At 35.8% G+C, this 25,328-nt stretch overlaps 1 long non-coding RNA gene and 1 pseudogene across 1 annotated transcript; one reads left to right on the top strand and one right to left on the bottom strand.

Moving 5' to 3' along the window:
* The first annotated feature begins 10,872 nt into the window (after positions 1-10,872).
* Positions 10,873-10,971, top strand: LOC132315355 (small nucleolar RNA R71; annotated as a pseudogene).
* Positions 10,972-21,478: 10,507 nt separating this feature from the next.
* LOC132314859 (uncharacterized) lies at positions 21,479-24,409 on the bottom strand. Its single transcript, XR_009483526.1, has 3 exons — positions 24,182-24,409; positions 23,317-23,408; positions 21,479-21,702 (listed from the first exon to the last, which is right to left on the bottom strand). It is a non-coding gene; the product is annotated as an uncharacterized LOC132314859 (long non-coding RNA).
* Positions 24,410-25,328: the final 919 nt, after the last annotated feature.

Here is a 25,328-nt window from a genome sequence, read left to right as displayed (position 1 = left end):
GAATTCCATTTTAGAATTAAAAATTTTCATTCGCGGACCATCTTTATTTGAGTGCATATTGATAGTTTTCACTTTTTGGACCCGGGTAGGGCCCGTTCGGATTGTTCGGGACACCTTTTTGACCTATTTTAGGTAGGTGCAGGATAAAGAAAGTTACTTTTTCATTTCTTCTCCTCCAAGCTCACTCCTAGCCGCCATTGAAGGAGCAAGGGGCTGCCATCTCTTCTCGTGTCTTTTCATCTTCTTCCTCTATGATTCTCCTTTTCCCGATGAAGACTTTTTTTATGTCCTCAACGACGTGGTGATTTCTATCCGATCAGATTTTGATTTGCAACACTTTGATTTTTGGGGTGTGAGTTTAAGCTTGGATTTGGGTGTTGTCAAAAGGGGATTTCTTTCTCTCCTCGTTGTCCTCATCATAACCCCGAAGTTTCACCGCATTTGGTGAAGTTTGATTTTGGTATGATTTAAGATTTTTATCTCAAAGTGAGGTATGGGGTGTTTCATGTTTATAATCTTAGTGTTTTACATGTTTTTGAGGTTTATATAACTTGTATACATGTCTATAGTTTAGATTTAGAAATGAGTATTATTTTTTTATTAAATGATGATTTAATTTCATAGGTGAAGTTCCATAGACATGTTGTGTCAGGAGGCGGTGTTGCAGTTGATCCGTCAAAGATTAAGTCACTAATGGATTTGGAACGTCCAAAGATAATGTTTGAGATTCGAAGTTTCCTTGGCCTAGTAGGCTATTACAGGAGGTTTGTTCGGGATTTCTCTTGCCTAACAGCACCTATGACTTAGCTTACTTGCAAGAGGGTCAAGTTTGTATGGAGTGAAGCTTGTGAGTTGGCATTTCGGGAGTTGAAGGTCAGGTTGACATCAGTACCAGTTTTGATTATACCTAAATGTGGTTTGGGTTATGTGGTCTTTTGCGATGCTTCCCGAGAAGGCTTGGGTTGTGTTCTGATGCAGTTAGAATGGGTAGTTGCTTATGGGTCTAGACAGTTGAAGACTCACAAGTTGAACTATTTGACACATGATTTGGTGTTGGCAGCAGTCATATTTTCCTTGAAGGGATGAAGATATTACTTGTACGGGGAGAAGTTTAAAGTTTTCTCCGATCACAAGAGTCTCAAGTATCTTTTCTCTCAGAATCATTTGAACTTGAGACAGCGCAGATAGGTTGAGTTCATGGAGGACTATAACTTTGAGTTACAGTACCATCTGGGTAAAGCCAATGTAGTGGCCGATGTGTTGAGCAGGAAGTCACGAGGAACTCTGGCTAGCATTTCCATTCATAGATGGAAGATGCTGGAGGAGCTTGCTAATCTTAGATTGCTGTTGTGTTGGGATGATTCTCCGACTACTTTGTTTAACCTGGTTGCCCAACCAGCTCTTGTTAGCAGGGTTATTGAGGCACAATATGTGGATAAGGAGATGAAATCCATTTATGCACGGATTTCTATTGGTGAGGATGTTGAGGGTTGGACTTTGCATTCAGACAATGGTCTCAGGTTCAAGGGCATGATGTTCGTTCCTCTGTCTTGTCGTGATGATGTCTGGTGTGCTTGTCGCTGGTATACCCAAATTTGTGCCAAGATATATGGGCTAAGAGTGTAAGTGTATAATGTGGACAAGTTTTACATTTATAAAAGCCACTATTACCTCTAACTTAAAATATAGCTAGGGTGAGTAGGGATCGTCCCAAAGGATTTTAGGCACTAGCAATGGAAACAATAAATAGGCTTAGTAGGTCGAGAGATCAAAGATTAGTTGGATTGATTGATTAAGTTTATGCAAATGAGATTAAAGTAAACAAAATTCAATGATTAATAAAGTAGAGAAAGATATAGAGGTGAGGACTTGGGGTACTAGAGCTCACCACTAAGCTTGACTTCACTAGACACTAGCAATTCTATACTAATGGGGAAATTGACTTGTAACTTGTGTGTGTGTGTGTGACATTAATTGAAACTAGGCATGGATGGTAAATAAGCATAGATTGTCAAGCCAAATCAAATGGGAAGCACAACCTATCAAATGAGACTAAAATCCATTCAATGAAACCATAATTTATGCACAAACAACTATCTACACATATACATCTAATGCATTTATAAGTATGGAACACCAAGGAACAAGAGTAGATTGTCCACCTATCTATGAATTTAAAACAACTACATTACATCTACACTAGAGACATGAAATTAAACTAAGTAAATTAAGGGTGTGGTACAATCCATCAAGAAACAAGTGTGAACCATCAAATAAATTGCAAGAGTATTTAATTAAGCTCTATGTTTTGACCATCTCTATATTGACTTCATCCATACTCATAGACATGCATAAATTCCACTAAATCTAGAGAAAAACACATAAATCATCCATTCTAGCATACATAAACATATGGTTAGAAGTAGAAAATCAATTGAAAGCATTAATCCATGCACATCAAGTAGAAACCACAAGATATATATATATATATCTATAAATCAAAGATCAAAACATTGTTACAAATAAATCTCCAAAAATATACAAAGAACTAAATCTAGGAAGCAAACTTAGGGGCTACTCAAGCCCCAAGTAGATGTCTAGCCACCTATTGAAGTAGTCATCCAACCCTCAAGGGCTATCTCCATGGTAGGAATGACTTCCTTCTTGATGGAAACCCTAGAAGAATGGAGGAACTCCTAAAATGTGTAAAAATCTTTAATCTCTAACCTCTAGCCTCTTCTCCAAGATATGAATATCCAAGTTATGAATATCAAATCTATAACAATTATTTGCTCTAAAAGTGGCTCTTAATCCTTATATAGGTAAGTCAAAATATCACACCAATGGTCTGGATTCGTGCACCAAGGTCCTCCAATGATTGCACTAACTTTTAATGAGCTGGAATTTGTCTTTTTTTCAGACTTGAGGAAGTTCGATCGATTGAACTGTGTTAAGATCGATCGAACGTGCTGAGATCCATTGAATGCTGTAGAGATCGATCATCCTTGGCGACGCCTTTTTGAATAAAGACAAATCTCTGAGATATTTTGGGATATTTTTGGGAAGAAGACAAAAGTGGTAGGTGGGTGGTAGGTGTGGATAAGATTAAATCATTTCGATTGATCTAGGAAATGTTGGATCGATCGAACTTGTTGGATTCTTTTGGATAAGGACAAAGGCTTGGATCCATCTTGAATTGTTTATATCGATGAACTTTCGATCGATCGAAGAAATGTTGAGATCGACCGAACATGTTGAATTTCCACACTTTGCCACATTTTGCTTCCACTTTGCTCCTTTCTTCCATCCAGCTTGAGTTGACTTCTTTTAAGCTCTTATTTGGCTGAATTAACTTATTTTTGGGATAAGTGCCTGAAAAGGGCAATAACATGAAATTAGTCTAAAATGGAAAAGTAAGATAGATAAAGGTCCTAGAATAACTTAGCTTAAGGGGTTTAAATGCGCAGTTTTCAGCGCTCATCACACCCCCAAACTTAAATATTGCTAGTCCCTAGCAATGAACTAGAAAGTAAAGGAATGAAATGAACAACTATACAACTATGAACTAGAAAGCAATAAATAGATAACGATTGCATTTAGCATATGCAACAAGCTTTTTAAACTCCTAGGTTACCCCTAGTGGATGACTGAAGTCTCGTGAGGGTTTCTAGAAATGATACCCACAAACATTAAGCTCTTTCTCACTAAAGGGACACTAATGTTCCAAACAAGTATTGGGAGAAAACTATCTCAAGTATGCAATTTTTCAACCATTTCTAAGCAATCTCCCAAAATTTCAACACCAAGTAAACAAGTATGGTCCTCCACACATCAAGAAAATGATCATGCAAATCAAAACAACTCTAGAATCCTTTTTGAGTGGACCGGCATCAATTATATTGCTATCTTAGCCAACTAAAGAAATGATCACATCCTTACCCTCAAACAAGCACACAAATCTAGTCCCGATCATCAAAACAAAGAGTAGACCTTTTATTAAAGCTTTATTAAACTAGGTGCGTTTATTCTTTTCACTCGATTTTTTTCATTTTTTTTTTGTTTTTTTTTTATACTAATCCTAAGGATTATAGATGGAAGCATAGTGTAATGTGTTGATCTATTAAGCTTTCTAGTGATCCATGAGGTCGAGCGTTAGGTCAATGACTCCCAAACCAGACGGCTTTAGGGAATTAGGGGTTCAAACACCCCTAAGGACTTACAAGCTCAAATCAACTAGGCTATAAACCAAGACAACCTTCATCTAATCATTTCTTATTTCTCATCTTTTGGGAGAAGTCTTCACTTTTTTATTACTTTTTTTTTTTTTTTTTTTTTTTTTTTTTTTTTTTTTTTTTTTAAGTTCAATTATTAACCTAGAGTTTGGGCCCTCTACCTTTCGGCGCGAGAAATTCAGTGCTTGATAAGGCTAGAATCCCGGCTACTCAATGAAAAGTGTTCGTTATCCACTTTTATCAAGATGAAAGCTTTCAATGCACTACTAGCCCAATTGGAATATAACCAATTCGATAGTCAACAAAGCATATACGCTACAAATGAATGCTACTGTGCGCCTGTGCTAGTGTAGAATCTTAAAGTAAATCTCCAAATAATCACAAAATCATGATAATGTGGACCACAAGTGCAAGCAAGATATCAATCTTTCAAAAAATTTACTCCTAAATGGAATCCACAAGGCATACAAGGAGTATTGGACTCTCAAGTCAATCAATTTTTTAAATTTTAAGCAATATAGTCCTCAAAAGATCAAAATCATAGCTAGTCATGGATCAATCATAGAAATCCCTCAAATACACAAGTTATGCTCAAAATTTTGAATTGAAAGCAAATACTGTAAATCACATATTACCCCCAAACTTAAATGGCACAGTGTACTCAATGTGCAAAGAGAACAAAGGAAAGAGTATACCAGTGCGGCTATAGCAAAGAATGGCCAGGACAGAAGTATCCAAATTGGGTGGATAACCCCCCCCCCCCCCCAAACTTGGGATTAACTGTGGTCCTGAAAAAATGGCACTAGGAAAAAAGCTGATCAGATAACAAAAGGGACAATAATGGTGCACAGTGGATATGCAAGTGTAAATGGGATAATAAATGAACTAATGAGAGGGGAAAAGGGTGGTCCTGAAAAATTCGGGTAGCACTCTCTCATTAAAGTCACTGGAATGCACCTGATAATGGATTAGTCACAGACAAATATATCAATAAAATAATATGACATCCAGAAGATCATGCATAACATAGGAAAATAAAAACAGTATTATGGTACATCACAGTAATAAGGCCAACAGACTAGCCGCAAAAATATCAGATCAGTATTAATATAGTAGTAATGTATCACAAATATATAACATGATAAAAGAGAGGAATATAGATCAGGCAGATGAGTAGGGCGAGTGGGGCGTGATACCCTGATATCTCTAGATATGCCCTGCAGCGCAGCTAAGACATCAGAGCGAAGAAATGCAACATCTGACCGAAGAGAGACAATTACGTCCTCCAAGGCCTGGATACGCTCTCCAAAGCCAGGTGTCGGTGCTGGAGCCTCAGGTACCACTGGATCAGGAAAATGATGTGCATCCTGGGCCTGCTCTAGGAAATGTAATGGTGACCCCGCTGGAGAGTGATGTGGTAACTCCTTTGCTAGAGGCTCTCGCTTCAGATCAATGTCTATATGTACTACAGCCGTCGGTGCGACTGCTGGATTGTCTGCTACTGCTGCGGCTGCTGTTGCTGTTGCCATTTCCTCCTCCTCAAGCTCCTCAGCTGCTAGAATAGTGTCATCTACCAAACTCTTGATAAGAGCATTGTAGCTCTTATTCTACTCCTTTTTGCCGTAATGGCAAGCTCCTGTCTCTGAATACTCATCTGGATGGAAAGGATAGTGCTAATCTTAGAGGATCTGAGTGATAAATGGCCAAATGGGAGGAAAGTGGCTGGCCTGGGCTTGGCCTTGCTGATATAAGTCGAATACAATCTTATCATGACACTCCAGTAGAGTGCCGGCATGGATACCCAGTGGCCTGTGTAGAATGAATATAAAGCAACCAGAAAGTCTGAACGCCTTTGGATCTTATGGCCCGCCATAAATACGTTTCGAAATAGTGCCGAATCGTAGAACCAAAGGTCATCAGGCAGATAAGTCTGGGTGGCGAAAGTCTCGCCATCCGCATAGTGGCTAGTTAGTGCTACGGTTATGTCTGCGTAAGAAGGCCTCCATTCCAAGAGAGGATAATGAACATCAAGAGGGCAGATATGCGGGCATCGAGAAGATCTGGCAAGAATATAAACTGTGATCCGAATGGGGTGGCCATCAATAGTAATGTGTAGCTCGGATAGGTTACTCGGGGCCGGTCGGAGGTTTTGGTAGAACAACAGAACAAGCCGCGGGTAAACTGGATAGGTGACTGGGGCCAAAATAACTTAAATGCCCCTCCAGTCAATATCATTGTAAGCGAACCGGGTCAGGAGATATCGGGAGAAAAAAACAATATCAAACACTGACTTATGCACCACCTCAAGGCATGAGTATCTCCTGGTAGGTCTGTCGTGGTCCTGGCTTAGCTGTGCCGATGGTGGTGAGGGAGAATGTATATACGCAGTCTCAACTGAAGAAGATGATGCAGAAGTTGAAGACTGTAGTCTAGAGTCAGCTGATGGGGACTGAGTTGGATCTGCCTCTAACTGCTCAGTCTGCTCGGCTTGCTTAGCCTCATGAACCTGCTCTAGAGCTAGCTCCGGAATGTGGTCCTGAACATGAGATGGTCCAGCTTGCTCTTTTACTTGCTGCCTCACTCGACATGGATAATGTCTATGGGCAATAGTCTTTACCCTAGCCATGGCCTGTAAAACAAAAAGAAAAACACTTGCAATATAAGTTAGTACCGGCATAAAGAATTAAAACACAGTATATAGAAACATGTATGTCAAATAAGATAGACAACTTAGAATAATAATCATGAATTTATGCAAGTGATGACGCAGCCAAATAAACAGTGACCAAGTGAAACATGCTAAACAATATAAGTATAGAATGCATCTAATGTGGAAAATACAGGCATTAGGCATAAATAAGATAGCATGGAACACAAAAGATGGTGTGTGAAATGTATGGGCAAATATGTGAAGTTCGATCGATCAGGAAAATATGAGATCGATCCAAGTTGGATCGATCTGGACTTAAGTGAGATCGATTTCTCTCAGATCGATCTGAGAAAAACAGAGATCGTTTGAACATGTTAAGAATGCAAACAGTCACAAATTTGTGATGTGGATGGCACAGGGGCACCCAAACAAGCTTGTGGGGCCCTCTCACACAACAACTACACAATATTGGTCACTTGTCTTGGCACATGACCCCCAAAATCAATTTGGAATCAAATATATACACAAATATATACATGTATATACACATGCTTTATCAACTTAAAAATGGCAAGAATCAAACATGGGAAGCTTAGATTTAACTTGGCAACATCAAAAATATATGATTGAAACTCAAAACCCAACTCAATCGTACTAAAACGGGAGAGAAGTGGAATGGGAGAGAGAGGAATGTGAGATCTGAGACAAAGATGGAAGATTTGAAGCCATGGAAGCTTGCCGGAGGGTCGCCGGAGGTTGGGAAGAAAGGGTGTTGCAGCGGCGAAAGATGAGGGTCTGAGATCGATTTACAAATCGATCAAAATGACCCTAGGGTTTTATTTTAAAACTGGTCCCGACAAGTTCGATCGATCTGGAAAAATCTCAGATCAATCGAACATAAATCGATCTTGAAATAACACAAATCGATCTATGCTTCGAAATGATTAATTATTTTTGAAATTTTGGATTTTTTTTTTTTTTTTGTAAACTGAAAATATTTTTATGGATTTTTAGAAAATTTAAAATAAAATGGAATTAAAAAGAAAATATTTTTTTTTTTAGATAATAAAAGTAATAAAACTCTTTTGGAATTTTTGAAAATATTTTTAAGATAAAAATTAAAAAAATATATATATAAGATAAATTGAATTTTTTTTTTAGATTTTTGAAAAATTTCCCAAAACAAAAAATGTTTTTTTCTTTTTTTTTTTTTTTTTTTTGAGAATAAGATGAAATAAACTAAAAATTCAAAATATTTTTGGATTTTTATTAAATTAAAGTTCAAAAGTCAAAATCAAAGTCAACAAAGGGGGTACAGATTGATCAATTCAAGATCGATCTGGAATAATCTTCGATTGATCGAACAGGTGAAAACCTGCAGATAAGTTCGAACGATGCACAGAGAGGCCTTTTTCATGGATCTCAAAAATTTTCTAAGTGTGGAGTGAAGATCGATCCAAGAAAAAGTTAGATCAATCTAAGAACTTTTAGATTGATCCAAAAAAAATTTTCAATCGATACACAGGGAGCTGATTTATGCAGGAAAATTTCGATCAATAGAACAGAGGGATGATTGGATGCAGGAAGGGATGTTCGATCGATCAAACCTCTTTTGAGATCAATCGAATAGGAACAAAATACCTATTTTCAAAATGAAATTGCATGCATTCTCAATCGTGGTTCCTATCAATGTGTATAAACCCTAAAACATATCTAGACGATGCAAGAAATGAAAGGTAAAATAGAAATGAGGGAGGAATAGGGTTGTAAACCCTATGAAATGCACTAGTCTTTAACGTTTCTAGCAAGACGTTGGGCTCTTTTAGCCCGGATCAAACATCTTGTTATGCAACCCCTCCTTGGCGAGGTGAATGGATTTTTGAACCCCACCCAACAAATTGCTCTCTAAGGAACTCATTAGATTTGATTCAAACAATATTGACGATCCTTGGTCAAAACAACTCTTGGGCTTCCATGCCCTTAGAGCACTTGGTTTAAATATAACTTTCTTTGCTTTCAAGTTGGTAGACAAACCATGGAAATGTTCAACATCAAGTAAAGACTTAACTTCATTAAATTCATAGTTTACACACTCTTCTACAACACACACTTCTTCATGTTGGTCCATTGAATTCGGGGTTAGGTTAAAAATGTTCAACTTCACTTTCATATGGTTAAATGAGATTTTCATTATCCCCATCCTACAATTGATGTTGGCATTTGAAGTTGCCAAGAAAGGACAGCCAAGGATAACGGGAATTTGGCTCTTAGGATTTGGAACCAGTTCCGTGTCTATGACAACGAAATCAATCGGGAAGAAGAACTTATCAATTTTAATCAAAACATCCTCAATGATACCCCTAGGCTTTTTGATTGATCAGGTCGGCAAGTTGTAAAACTACCGACATCGGTTTCAAGTCTCCTAAGTCCAATTTAACATATACCGAGTATAGAAGAAGGTTAACACTTGCTCCTAAGTCTAGAGAGCCCGATTAATGACATGGTCACTAATGATGCAAGAAGTAGTAGGTGAACCGGGGTCTTTGAACTTTGGGAGAGTGTTATGTTGCAAAATAGAACTCACTTGCTTGGTCAAGACCACTTTTCTTGGTGCTTGGCTTTTGTTCTTCCTCTTTTGGGTGTAAAGATCTTTTAAGAACTTGGCATAAGCCAGAATTTGCTTAATTGCATCCAAAAGTGGGAGATTAATCTTCACTTGCCTAAACATTTCAATGATTTCATTGGTCTTGCTCTTTTGTTTGTTAAGATAAATAGATCCTTTCAAGGCATCCGGAAATGGAGCTCTTGGCTCAAAAGCTTTTTCAAAGTCTTTCTTTGAAACATCATCAACAAAAGAATTTTTCAAGTCCTTTTTCAAATCATGCTTTAATTCATCTTTTAAATCATTTTTCAATGCTTTCTCAACATGATGATCATGCACATGCAATGAAGGAGGAATAAAATGTGAAACGGGGTGGGTGTCAACTTTTGGTTGCACTGGTTCACTCTCTTCATTGGACATACCTACTTGGTTGTCCACAATCTTTCCACTTCTCAAGGTTGTCACCGCATTGACATGCTCAATTGTGGGACCTTTCGATGAGGAATGAGTCTCCACAACATATTGTTACTTTGTTGGGGCATTTAAAGGCATTTTCCCTTTCTCTCTAACATTTAGAGTACTAGCTATTTGTCTTACTTGGGTTTCTAGCTTAGCAATGGATTGAGAGTGAGAATGAAGCAATTGAGTGTTCGCCTCTAGAGTGCCTAAAGCGGTCAAAACTTTTTCTTCAAAAGCGGGACTCCTAGAATTTCCTTGAGAATAAGATGGTTGATTAGGGAAATGAGAATTTGAAAATTGATTGCCATGTGATTGAAATGATGACGATCTAAAACCTTAGGAACCTTGGCTTTGCATTGAAGGTGGAACATACTTTCCTTGAAAACCACCTTGGGGAGGGTTTGAACCTTCCCCTTGGCTTTTCCAAGAAAAATTCGGGTGGTTCCTTCAATTAGGATTATAATGATTGCAATAGGGATTATTCCCTTGGTTAGCAAAAATGGCATTGGCTTGCTCATGGTTGTCATTTTACATATGCCCATGGGGACAATTGGAAGTAGAATGTAAGGCACTTGAACAAGTCATGCATGATTCATTAGATGCACGATGATAAACATGATTAGGGGAGGAAGACACTTGGTTTGCCAAGTTTTGGTTGATCAAATCTTTGAGATAAGGATTTCATCTCGGCGGCTATTTCATTAGAGTTGTTGACTTGATATAAGCCAACATTCTTCCTTCCACTAGAATTTCTACCATTCTTAGAAGACAAAGATCTATGCATGAAATTTTCACTCATACTTTCATACAATTACCACACATCATTTTTATGTCTATCAAGATAAGAACCACCCACAGATACATCAACCATACCTTTGTGATTATTTGGTAAACTTTCAAAAAAATATTGAACTAATTGCCACTTAGGTATGTCATGATGTGGGCACTTCCTAAGCAAATCATTAAACCTTTCACATGCCTCATGAAATGTTTCCCCATCCCCTTGTGAAAACTCTCGAATTGAGGTTCTCATAGCATTGGTCTTTGAAACCGGATAGTACTTCTTCAAAAACTCTTGTTGCATTTTTGCCCAATAAGTTATCGGAAAAGGCCTAAGATTGTTAAACCAATATTTTGCCTTAACTTTAAGGGTGAATGAAAAAAGTTTGAGTCTTAACACTTCTTCTGGCATGTCCGTGTATTTCACTGTGGAACACACTTCAAGAAACTCATCCAAATGCTTATAGGGTTCTTCACTAGGAAGTCCATGATAGTTAGGAAGCATTTGAATGGTTTATGATTTGATTTCATAGTGATGTGCTCTAAATAGAGACAATTGAATACAAGTGGGTGCATGATATTCATTAGGGGTTGTGGAGCAAATATTGACCTAGGCATTCCCAATGAAACTTGGCCTTGTTGTTGTGGTGGGATAAATGGTCTAGGCATGCCTAATGGTATTTGGATGTTGTCATGATGCACATTAGGGTGGAGGATGCCTTGTTGGTCTATGTAACCAAGGTTCTCCACATGGTTGTCATTCAAATCCTCCATTAGTGAAATGGAGTGATGAAAACTACCTCTTCCCCTAGGGTTTTGAACAACCGATTCAAGATGAAAATTAAGAGGGACAAGAGTAGGATTTAATGACCTATGACCATGCATACATTAACAAAAACAATAACAAGAAATAAACAAGTAATAAACACTTCGCCCCGACAACAAATCAACAAATCTTCACATATAATGATCCTATACTCCTATGCTTAAACAACATGCAAAGAAAAGTAAATTGCCTCCACGTAGGCTCACGATTTATCTAAGAAATGAAAAACAAGCCTCCACGCGGGCTGACGATTTAACTAGAGTTTGAGTTAGAAAGATCTCACAAAGGGTCCTTAAGCAACTTCAATTTAACTTTCAACTTCCTAGCCTTGCTTAGCTTTGCAATTTTTTTAGATTTTTAGCCTTTTTCTGCTTAGCTTAGCTCCACTTGGCTTCCTTGCTCTTCAATTCTCCTTTGCTTGATTTCCTTGCTCAAATCACCTAGTCAATTAAGAACAAACACAATAAGTAACTAAGAAGAAAATAAAGAAAAAACACAATCAAAAGAGTACCAATTTCTCTTTGTTTCCAAAACACAATGTTGCCAATTCAAATCCCCGGCAACGGCGCTACAAACATGGTGTGCTTGTCGCCGGTACACCCAAATTTGTGCAAAGATATATGGACTAAGAGTGTGAATATGCAATATAGCCAAGTTTTATATTTATAAAAGCCACTACTACCTCTAACTTAAAATATAGCTAGGCTGAGTAGGGATCGTCCCAAGGGATTTTAGGCACTAGCAATGGAAATAATAAATAGGGTTAGTAGGTTGAGTGATCAAAGATTGGTTGGATTAATTGATTAAGCTATTATGCAAATGAGATTAAAGTAAACAAAATTCAATGATTAATAAAGTAGAGAAATATATAGATGTGAGGACTTGGAGTACTAGAGCTCACCACTAAGCTTGACTTCACTAGACACTAGCAATTGTATATTAATAGGGAAATTGACTTGTAACTTGTGTGTGTGTGTGACATTAATTGAAACTAGGCATGGAAGGTAAATAAACATAGATTGTTAAGCCAAATCAAATGGAAAGTACAACCTATCAAATGAGACCAAAATCCATTCAATGAAACCACAATTTATGCACACACAACTATCTAGACATTTACATCTAATGCATTTATAAGTATGGAACACCAAGGAACAAGAGTAGATTATCCACCTATCTATGAATTTAAAGTAACTACACTACATCTATACTAGAGACATGAAGTTAAACTAAGTAAGCTAAAGGTATGGTACAATCCATTAAGAAACAAGTGTGAACCATCAAATAAATTGCAAGAGTGTTCAATTAAGCTCTATATTTTGACCATCTCTAGATTAACTTCATCCATACACATAGACATGCATAAATTCCATTAAATTTAGAGAAAAGCACATGAATCATCCATTCTAACATACATAGACATATGGTTAGAAGTAGATAATCAATTGAAAGCATTAATCCATACACATCAAGTAGAAACCATAAGATATATATATAAATCCAAGATCAAAACATTGTTACATATAAATCCCCAAAAATATACAAAAAACTAAGTCTAGGAAGCAAACTTAGGGGTTACTCTAGCCCCAAGTAGATGTCTAGCCACTCATTGAAGTAGTCATCCAACCCTCAAGGGCTAACTCCATGGTATGAATGACCTCCTTCTTGATGGAAACCCTAGAAGAATGGAAGAACTCCCAAAATGTATTAAAATCTCTAATCTCTAGCCTCCTCTCTAAGATATGAATATACAAGTTATGAATATCAACTCTATAACAACTATTTGCTCTAAAAGTGGCTCTCAATCCTTATATAGGTAGGTCAAAATGTCACACCAATGGTCTGGATTCGTGCACCAAGGTCCTCCAATGATTGCACCATGAGCCAACTTTTAATGAGCTGTAATTTGTCTTTTTTTTTGGACTTGAGGAAGTTCTATCGATCGAACTGCGTTGAGATTGATCGAACATGCTGAGATCCATCGAATGCTACAGAGATCGATCATCCTTGGCGGCGCCTTTTTGAATAAAGACAAATCTCTGAGATATTTTGAGATATTTTTGGGAAGAAGAAAAAGTGGTAGGTGGGTGGTAGGTATGGATAAGATTAGATCATTTTGATCAATCTGGGAAATGTTGGATCGATCGAACTTGTTGGAGTATTTTGGATAAGGACAAAGGCTTGAATCCATCTTGAGCTGTTTAGATCGATGAACTTTTTATCGATCGAAGAAATATTGAGATCGATTGAATATGCAAAATTTCCACACTTTGCTTCATTTTGCTTCCAGTTTGCTCATTTCTTCTATCCAGCTTGAGTTAACTTCTTTTAAGCTCTTATTTGGCTAAATTAACTTATTTTTGAGATAAGTGCCTGAAAAGGGCAATAACACCAAATTAGTCTAAAACGGGAAAGTAAGATAAATAAAGGTCGTAGAATACCTTAGCTTAAGGGATTTAAATGCGCACTTTTCAGCACTTATCAATGTCCTTCGTGATTTTCACCATTCTCATTTTACCGTTCATCTTGGTGGTACGATGATGTATCACAACTTTCGAAGACAGTTTTGGTGGAAGGGTATGAAGTGCGATGTTTCACAATTTGTGGCAAAGTGCCTTACTTGTCAGGAAGTGAAGGCGGAGCATTAAAGACCGGTAGGATTGTTGCAACCACTACCGGTAGCAGAGTGGAAGTGGGAGCATATCACCATGGATTTTGTGATGGGACTTTCGAGATCCAAGGCAAGGAATGATGCCGTTTGGGTCATTGCTGACATATTGACTAAGACAGCTCACTTTTTGCCGATGTCGATGACAGATGGTGCAGAGAGACTGAGTGGATTGTATGTGAAGCATATTGTCAGACTTCACGGGGTTCCAGTATCCATTGTTTCAGATAGGGATCCCAGGTTCACATCTCACTTTTGGCAGGGCTTTCAATAGGCTCTTGACATGGGGTTTCACTTCAGCACAGCATTCCATCCTCATACTGATGGTCAGTCAGAACGAACCATTCAGATATTGGAGGACATGCTTCGAGCCTATATCTTGGATTTTGGGAGTAATTGGGAGGACTACTTGCCTTTGGTTGAGTTTGCTTACAACAATAGCTATCAGGCTAGTATTAGCATGGCACCTTTTGAGGCGTTGTACAACAGGCATTGTAGATCTCCTATTTGTTGGACCGAGGTAGGAGATACAATTGCCTTGGGTACCGACATAGTCATTGAGACTATGGAGAAGATCAAGTTGATTCAATAGCGGTTGGCTACAGCTTAGAGCAGACAGAAGAGTTATGCCAACAGGAGGAGGAGATCCTTATTTTTTGAAGTAGAAGATCATGCCTTTCTCAAGATTTCTCCTTGTAAGGGGCTTTTGAGATTCAGACAAACCGACAAGTTGTCTCCTAGGTTCATTGGACCATTTTAGATTCTGGAATGTGTCGGTGAAGTTGCTTATCGGTTGGCATTACCGTTAGACCTGGATAGGGTTCATAATATCTTCCATGTTTCTATGCTGAGGAAGTACGAGTCGGATCCATCTTATGTTTTACAGTGAACAGATGTAGTTGCTGATGATAACGTGACCTACAAGGAAGTTTTGATTCAGATTCTTGACTCTTGAGAGCAGGTTTTGTGGACCAAGACTATTCCATTAGTCAAGGTCTTGTGGAGACATCATGGAGTCAAAGAGGCTACCTGGGAGCTCGAACAAGTGGTTCGCTCTCGGTATCCCAGTTTGTTTTCATTCTCAGGTACGACTTGATTTCGGGTCCGAAATCCCTTTTTAAGGAGGGGGTGTAATGACCCTGTCATTTTCCTTCCCAACTTTTTTCGAGTTTTCTTTTTCCATCACTTTTTCACTATCTTTCATTTTGCTTAACCTATCGAGTCGTGCTTGGATTTGATTCCGGCTTTGCATGCATTCATTGTACTTGATTTCCATATGATACGCATTTTTACCTTTGTAGAAAAGCAAGCTAGATGTTTACTTTTATTCGTAGGAGCGTAAATGCAAAGATTCTTGGAAATTGTTTTCTTTACTTGGGCTATCTTTCATAATTATATTTTGATGTTATTTTGTATTTAGGGTAATTTTAAATGTATCTTTTGAATGACACTTCATTTTGGGACTTTTGGGAAATTCACTTTTTAAGTTATCTAGTGGAGGGTCTTTGTGTAATTATGAAAAGTGTTTGGAAAAGTTTCTCATTTTGGGTTCAAATCTTCATGATGGGTTCCTTTCACTTTTTATTGACTTTAGAACTTCTAGATTATTTTTTCAGATTTTTCTTTCATTTATTTTTAATTTTCCTTTCCTGTTAGTCGTCAAACTTGTTCGGGGCATAACTTTTCGCTCGGGACTCTGTTTTTGACCCCGTTTGTTCCATAGATCTTAGAATTCTATTTAGAAACTTTTTTGGTCAAGAACATATTCATTTGAGCCTGTTTTGGTAGTTTTCACTTTTTGCACTCGGGTAGGGCCTGTTCGGATTGTTCGGGACACCTTTTTGACCTATTTTAAGTAGGTGGAGGAGGGAGAAAGTTACTTGTTCATTTCTTCTCCTCCAAGCTCACTGCCAGCTGCCATTGAAGGAGCAAGGGGCTGCCATTTCTTCTCTCCTCTTTTCATCTTCTTCCTCTATAATTCTCCTTTTCTCGATGAAGACTTTTTTTATGTCCTCAACGACGCGGTGATTTATATACGATCGGATTTTGATTTATAGCACTTTAATTTTTGGGGTGTGAGGTCAAGCTTGGACACAAGAGGATTTCTTGCTCTCCTTGTTGTCCCCGTCATAACCCCGAAGTTTCATCGCATTTGGTGAAGTTTGATTTTTTTTGTGATTTAAGATTTTCATCTCAAAGTGAGGTAGGGGTGTTTCATGTTTATAATCTTAGTGTTTTATATATTTTTGAGGTTTATAGAACTTGTATAGATGTCTATAGTATAGATCTAGAAATAGGTTTTATTTTTTTATATATTAAATGATGATTTAATTTCATGGTTGTAACATGCTTTGTTTAGATTAAAAATATGATATTAAATTACCCCATCACTTGTTGTTCAACATATATTAATTTTGGAAGTTTTGGATGAGTTTTGAAATCATGTGATTTTTAATTAATTAAGTGTTTTAGTCAAATATTAATAAGATTTTTGATTTGATATTTGTGTTTGTCATGGTATGTTGCTTGTTGTATGTTAATTTCATGTCATTTGGAGATATTTTGCAATCTTGAGAAGTTAATTAATTTTTTTAATTAGTTTCCATTTAATTGTTCTATGGATTATATATGTCTTTGATGTTGTTCATGGCTTATTTTGTTACATGCCATGATAGTTGAAGACTTAAGGCATGTCTTGTGTGTTTCCACACTTTGATTCTGCATGGTATTTGATTAAGTGCATTTAATATGTGTGTATATACTTGTTGTGCACTATTTGTTGATTTTGGAAACTTGGAGATGTCGTAAGGATGATTATGGCTAGAGCTCGGCTCTAGTACAGGGGATATGAGAGCCCTCTATTTTACAGTGCCCACTTAGGGGAAAACACCCACGGGCTAGTAACCCAAATGATGCTTGATTTGTCCAGTTCTATTCCGGTGTGACGTCTAAGTATCTGTTTGGTTGATTTCGCATTTTAAATTTTAAGTTGGTTACTTTGAGAATAATTTATATTTGATTATTTGGTATTTGATATTCCAATGTTGTTCAAGTCGAATAATTATTTTGGTTTATTTCATGAATGTCTAAATGTAGTTTGGGATGATCTTATAGTCCCACATTAAACATAGACGTTAGTTGGCATGACCTACATGATTTGATTTCGCGTAAATTGCACTGACACCCCCTCAGGTTTCGATTAATATCACTTAGCAGTTGGTCAACGAAATTTTGGACAATGACACCCCCTAAGGTTTCAAATGATATATTTTCCACTTAATATTTTATTCAATTAATTCAGAAAATATAAGACATTTTAAATGACTAAACTACCTTTTACACCAACTCGCACCACAAACCTCTAACCCTTGAACTCTCTTTTTCTCAATCTACAGAACCGTGTGAAACCCAAACCATGTCAAATCCGAATCATGTGATCCATTCTCGCCATGTTATCTTAGTAGCCATATGATCTTTCTCCAACACTAACCCAAAAACCATCTGCAAACCGTAATATATATCCTTAGTGTTGATCGTGAGTACAGATCGTTCTTTGTTTATAATCTAAACCCTAAGATCATTCGATTTACAGGAAGAAAAGCTCGTTTTGAGTTGTCAGAGCTTAAAATTGTTTATTTTGAGCTTAGAAAGGTATTTCTTATTTTCAGTTGTGAGTATTGCGTTATTATTGTTTGGTTTTAGGATTTCAAGTATAAATTGTTCAACATTTTTTGCTATTCTAGATTTTTTTTTTTTTTTTCCATCAATTTTGTTACCACCCCATACTAATTATGACATTTTTCTTTAGGGTTTTCGTTAGTTGCTGCAAAGTTTTGAGTTTGGTTTTTTTTTTTTTTTTTTTAAAGTTGTTGCAAAGTTTAGTGGTTTTTTTTATATAATGGGATTTTTCATCAAATTTGAGTCATTAACTAAAATTAGTTGCAATTAGGGGTTTTTCATATATTGCTTCCACTGGTTTACCATTATTTAAATGTTCATCGATATTGTTGTTGTTATCATTATCATTTTCTCCACTTGAATTTTTTTTTTTCCCCCAGTAAATCCTCTGCTTGAAATTTTGCTCATGTATTTTTCATTATTTTAGTTTCACAAATTGATGGATATGTGATGAGTTGGCAAGTCAATTCCACCCCATGAGTAAAAAAAAAAATTGAAATCTTGCTATTTACTTTGTCATACAAATCTTCACACTTGATGGTAATATTTAAAAATTTGTATTTTGTCCCACAAAGTACTGATCTCTTGTTTTTTCACGAAAAAAAACTCTTTTAACACTTTAAAGCTTTCCCAGTTTTTTCCTGTTTGTGAACTGTTCTGCAATATATTGCTAGACTCTCTTAGTTTTTGAGTTTTGGGTCATTTATCAAATCTACATTTTCTTTGTCAGTTCAGTTGAGGTGATCCAAAAGTGTCTTAGTTGGTTCAGGTAGTGATTGTTAACACTGACTTCAATTAATCGTTTTTCTTTTTCATAGTTGAGTTATTATTTCCTACTTGGTATTTCCACTAAACGTCTTTCATGTATAATCACTTTGTTCATAAACTTCTTTCAAATTAGTCATCCTTACTGAATAATTAAGTGCTTATTTATGTTAGGTTTGTTGTCAATTACATTGCCTTGATTGTATATTTGATTTCATAGTTAATGCATATTTGCAAGGACATGGGACACTACAAAAGGGGCTGTCAAAGGGCTGCAGTTAATAGAAAGGGAAAAAATAGTTTTGCATCCACAACAGGTAGTTTTGCATCAGTAGTAGCACCAACAAGGAGGAGAAGAGAAGGAAGAAGACCAAGGACAAGGACAAGATCGAGCAGCAACAACAATTGCAGCAGGACCATCACAAAGAACTCAGTTCACTATAAGGCATATTTTTATTTTCAGTACAAATAACTTGGTCTAGTTGTTTTGCATGTTAATTTTCTAAACAGAGACCAAGTAATTACTTGGTTTTTTGGTGAAGTACTTGCTGAAAACAGAGATGAAGTAATTACTTGTGTTTTTGGTTTTTTTTTTTTTTTTTTGGTTACTTGGGTAAATAGTTTGTTACCTTTTTGGTGTTTTCTTGTTGGCTATGTAATCTGATTGATTGCTACTTTAATTAATTGCTACTATGATTATTGATACTTGGTGGTCGGTAATTGGTTAAAGTTTGTAAATAGACTTTGTTACTTTTGTGTTTCAAAGTTATATGTTAAAGTTTGTAATATGATATTCACTTTTGGTGACAGATTACGTAATATGATATTCAGTTTTGGTGCTTTGATTTTTACTATGTAAAGCTTGAGTTGAGTTTGTACAGGTTCAATTGGTGCAGTATATATAGGCAACAATAACTTTTTTCAAGTCAATTTTCTGCATCATTATCGCGCTTCAGTTTGTGTTGGCTGCCAAACAAATGCATATAAAAGGTTAGTTTGGTCTTTTAAATTTTGTAAGAAAGGGTTATAGTTTTCTATTTACAATTATTTTGCCTTTGTTGACAAGTTAAAGGGCAACATGGTCATTTTATAGCGTTAGGGGTCTAGCGGGGTGTGTGTGCAAACTTTTCAAGCCCGAGGGGGTGTTAGTGTCCAAAATTCGTTGACACAAGTGACCGAAACCTTAGTGGGTGTCTATGCAATTTACCCAAATAATTAATATACATGATTATAATCACTAAAACAACCCATTGTAATTATTATTCTTACAAATGTAGTAATTATAAACATAGTGTAAAGTGTAAACAACTTATACGTTATTTAAAGTATGTTCCAGCACATACATAGCATCTTAATTTATTTTATGTATTTTGGTAATTTATCGAGTTTTAGTGTGCCGAAAACAATTCCGAAAAATAAGCTTAAAAATAAATTTTCTCTAAAAATTTCTGAAAAAATAGAATAAGAAACAATATCTACAAAAACTACCAACTTTAAAATTTGAGAACAATCGGATTTTGTTTCAGGCTCCAACAAAAAAAACAAAAATATTCCGATGTCTTCTAACGGATTACAAAACGTGATTTTGGAACCCTAAACGATGGTTTTCGGCCAACTGATATGGACCACAAGCAAAAACTAGTGGATTTTTCTCAATCGTTCGTTTCCACAAAAAAAATACTTTGATCTGGTGAAAAACGGACTTATCGAACTATTGTTCAGAATTCTATCATACATATCCATAGCAGTTGTTAATAATAAATTAAATCATGCAATTACATAGTTTGACAAACTCACGTTGAATAGTATCAAAATACCGATCTAGAACTTTGTTGGATGCCAAACATGAACCATTCGCCTAAATATTCATTAGAGACTCCTGACTAAAAAAAACTTGTGTCAAGAATAATTTTCATGTTATGTTACTTTACAGTACAGTCAAATTGTAGTGTCGTAAGTATTTAAAATTCATAGAAAATTCAACTCTAAATAAATTGTTGATTTAAAATTCATAGAAAATTCAATTCTAAATATATTGTTGATAAACTTGTCATTTTAAAAACAGACTCAATGTAGTTTAAGAATATGAAATTTTTTTCTTAACTTTTCACTAGCTAGTTAAATTAAGTTTGAATATAAAGTTAATTGGGCATTGCGCATATGCATATACAAATCTGATCTAGAATACATTATATGTTACGCTCTTTACATAATAATTAAATCATGCTAAACAAACGGCATACCACATGTAACACGTAAGCACATAAACATGTTATCAAACCAAAACATATTATCATTAAGCATATAAACACATAGAGCATGGCAATATAAGCATGATATGCACCCAAAACCCGTCGTCCAAGGTATTCAAACCTAGGAGCTCTGATACCACCTGTAACGACCCGAATTTCTCAACCTAGTGCGTTAGTGATGAACCAGAAGTTGACCCGATAACAGACCCGAAATGCGTAAGTGAAAGAAGCCAAATGACCTCAAGAGATGTACGTCATCCCTAAGGCCCCAAAATGACTCTCCATGAAGCCACGGAACTCAAATGAGCCAAGCAAATGAAGCAAAAATGCCTAACCCGAAAAGAGATAAACTAAGGGCAAAATGGTCATTTCTCACTGAAAAGGGTGCCGCCGTGCATACCATTGGAAGGACAACGAAAAATGAATAAAATTAGACTCAAGAATCGTCTGATTCTGAGTCCAGGCAGAAAAGATATGAAATTCCAACACCCGATGCGAAAGTTATGAAGCAATGACTTAACATTTTCCAATATTTTCATAATAAACTTTGAAAACAAAAATGCATAGAAAACGAGATACATGTCATTGGCCGCCGGCCTCATCTCAATCATGTTAAATACATTAAAAATAGTGCATTTACGTACACTTTGCATATACGAATCAATGAATACAAGTTTAAACAAATAAGGCTACAAAGAGGCATCTTATGCTAACACTTGCATAAAATAGAAACTTAGAAACTGTAAGCCATCCAAGGAGCAATGGAATCTTCAAATCCTGAGTCCTGTACCTGAAATATGCCCCAGTATCATAGGGGTGAGTAACATAAAGCTACTCGTAGGAGATGAGGATGCATCGACCTAGCATTTTACAATTTTATCACCTTATGGTGAAACATGTTAAAGGGGCTCATGCCACCTAACGTCTATGTAAAGATGAGACCCAGGGAGCATCCTAAGCTACCTAGATCATTTATATCATAATCACATTGTTCATACAATTCAAACAACATGGAAACATGTTTTACAAGGCAACATGATATAGATTCTTAAAGTCTTCAACTTGAAATCCAAAATACGAAAACAACAAATGTGGGTCATGCCACTTAACGTCTATGTTCAAAATGAATCTATAAGGTCATTCCTAAACTACATTTGAATATCAAAACACAAATTATGATATCGATGCAATTTAACCAACAATGGAACTTCCAATACAACGCATGAAGCATGCTTTCACAAAGCTACATCTTAAGCTCAAAATAGGAAATCAAATAAGGAATAACAAGTTATGATATCATCTAGTTATCAATTTGAAATGAAATACGAAATCAAATAAAGTGGATACTCGGACGTCATGCCAGATCAGACCGACAACATAGTTACTTTAGGGTTACTAGCCCATGGGTAACCTCCCTATGTGCGCACAAGACTATACAGAGGGACAATCCCCCGTACTAGAACCAAGTCCTAGCCGTAGCCAAATAACGACATCCCCAAGTTTTCAAAATCAACAAATTGTGCAACAACGTATATATATCAACATGTATATACAAGATATCAACTATTTACCAAGCACAATCCAAATTTTGGAAACTTATACAACACATGCTCAAAATTCACAACTACTCTGGCATGTAAGATGTCAAATACAAAGTGTGCAATTCCTTATACATAGCAACAATATATTCAATAAGGAAAAACATATTCTCATGAATATAAAAGTAATAACTATGTTATCCAATACTCAAAAGTAATCAAGTGAACATACATCAAATCCAAATCCATGATTTAAATATAGAAACAACTTCCAAAATGCAATTAAATCTATGGAGTAATAAAGTAGAATTTAATTAAACATAAATAGTTAAATTCTCTAAATTCCAAGTTAATCCAAATAACCTCAATTTAATAGATATTGAAAGACATGTCATGGTCATCATATATATAACATCAAATGACAAGTTAAGTGATTAAAACACTTAAAACAAAATTAATCAAGCTAATTAATTAATTTTCTCTAGATTTTTAAATAATTCCAAATGCCCTCAATTTAATCTATGTTAGAGAACATGACAAGGCCTATTTAAATACCACATTACAACTTGATTTAATGTTTAATACAACCATGTGAATTAAACTTTCACTAAAGATAAATATTAAATAAAAGTTGTAATTCTTAATCAAATGATCCAAATTTAATATATGTTAACCAACATATCTAAGCATAATTTCCTAGCATGTTACAATTCAAATCAAAGTTATACATCATCATAAATTTTAAATCTTATACAAAGAAATAAAAATTACTAACTTTCTAGATTTGATACAAGGCATACATATATGTTGTATAATCATGGCAAACACACAATACAATACACAAATAATCCTAAAATATTCCCTACCTCAATTGGAATGAAAATCCCAATTACCACCGAAATGAAATCGCCCCAAATTTTCGGTCCGCAAAACAGATTTTTCAGCTTGCTACCTTCAACTTGTAAAATTCATAAAAAAATTCAATTCTAACCCAAATTGAATGAATCCAAAGCCCAATGAAAGCTTAAACACTGCAATTTGATAATATCAATTTAGTTTAACAAAATATTTTCCCAATTGAAACAGTTTTTCCCCACAACTTTGGAACAATTTCTGCCCAGAAAACACATTTTCAGCCTGTAGCTTCCAACTTTGAAAATTCATGAAAAATTCATTTGACATCCAAATTGTGCAAAACTAATTTATTTTGGAGGTAAACATATGATAGTGTAAAACTGGAAATTTAAGCCATGATCCAATGTTAAAAGGTTAGTGAAATAAATCATCTAAAAATATGTTTTCCAGCTGCAATAAAAACATGGACAGCAGATAGTTTCGGATTTTTAAAAAAATTTAGAAATGCTCTAAAATCGTAAAAAAATTCTAAGTTGTGTAAAACCTATGGGGGAAGTTCCAATAAAAATTTCAAGGCAATTGAAGTAACACAGCTCCATATAAAAAATTCATTTCCGGACTGAAAAGGAAAAGCTTCAAATTTCCAGCAACTAGCTTGCAACTTCAAAAATTCATAACTAATTCATTTTAAATTCAAATTACATGAAACCAAAACTAAATGAAAGATAATTGAGTATATTTTCATATTCTATATTTAATTTGACAAGATTAATTTTAAGTTAAAATAGGTTAAGGGAAAAATACAAGTCCTTCTCTTCCATGCATATAAAACACTCAATAATGACATAAAAATACTTCAAAATAATAGATCAATACCTCATTAGAGAATTGAATCTCTAGATACCAAAGCAAAACTAGAAGTTAGGCTAGATCCTTCAAGGGTTTTGAAGAGGATGATGAGGGGAACAAAAAGTATTACAAGTTCAAAGTTCTAAGGTGAGTGAAAGGGCATCAAAAATGAAGTCAAAGCTACTAGTCAAGCTTTTCTCCAATGGTGGCTTCCTTAGGGTTCTTGAGAGGAAAGTGATGAATGAATTAAAATGTGTAAACCCTAAGCTAAATTGGTGGGCTTCTCCACTCACTAGGTGCTCTTACACTACCTCTCTCACACACACTAATGCAAGACTAAATGTGAGTCCTACACTTGTCATGAATCCAAGTAAGCTTCCAAGATTAAATATTAACCCTACACTTGTCAACCATCCATGCCAACAAGTGCACCAATCTTAGGACAACAAGTGAGTGAATCCTCACCCTCCAAATGTCATCATCCAATGCATTAAAGTGTTTCCACACAAATGTCAACAAGTGGACCAATGAGAGTGTGACACTTGTCACACTTTTCAAAAATTGCAAAAAGGTCCTTTTTAAAAATATCTTCCAAATTTAATTGCAAAATGGTCCCTAAGACGAAAAATAATTACTTTACTTAATTACCCAAAAACCCCTCAAGTTATGGATAATTGCAAAAAGTCTTGTTTTCATGGCTTTTACAAAGAAAGTAAGCATTTAATATGCATTTCTACAAAAGTAAAAATGTAGATATCATGGAATTTAAATATCATGAACGTATGCAAAACCGGAATCAAATCCGAGCCCAAAAAATGAGGTTATGCAAGTAAAAGTGAAAAACGAGAAGAGGACGAAATAAGGAAAAGACGAAAAATGAATAGTGTCAAAAAACAAAAAAATGTGGAAATGACTCGGTCCTCAAAGGAAGTTGTCAATCCGAAGGAAAGAGTCTCAGAAACCATTTCCGAGCACTTGAGATGACACTAAGAGGCGGGAAATCGAACCCGAAAAGGAAAAGATAATGAAAAAAAAATTTATCCACAAAATTTGAAGAAAAAGGGAAAATGAAGAAAATGACCGGGTCATTACAACTGAGCAGGCCTAGGACCGGAGGATCAGTTCGGAAGCCCGAATTAAGATAAAAGGAAATGGGCCCAAAATGAAGGTAAGC

Source organism: Cornus florida, unplaced genomic scaffold (genome assembly GCF_030987335.1).
Source record: "Cornus florida cultivar Cherokee Brave unplaced genomic scaffold, ASM3098733v1 CherokeeBrave_3.0.0_Hap2_Chr06, whole genome shotgun sequence".
NCBI lineage: Eukaryota > Viridiplantae > Streptophyta > Magnoliopsida > Cornales > Cornaceae > Cornus > Cornus florida.
This window is presented reverse-complemented; position numbering and strand designations above follow the sequence as displayed.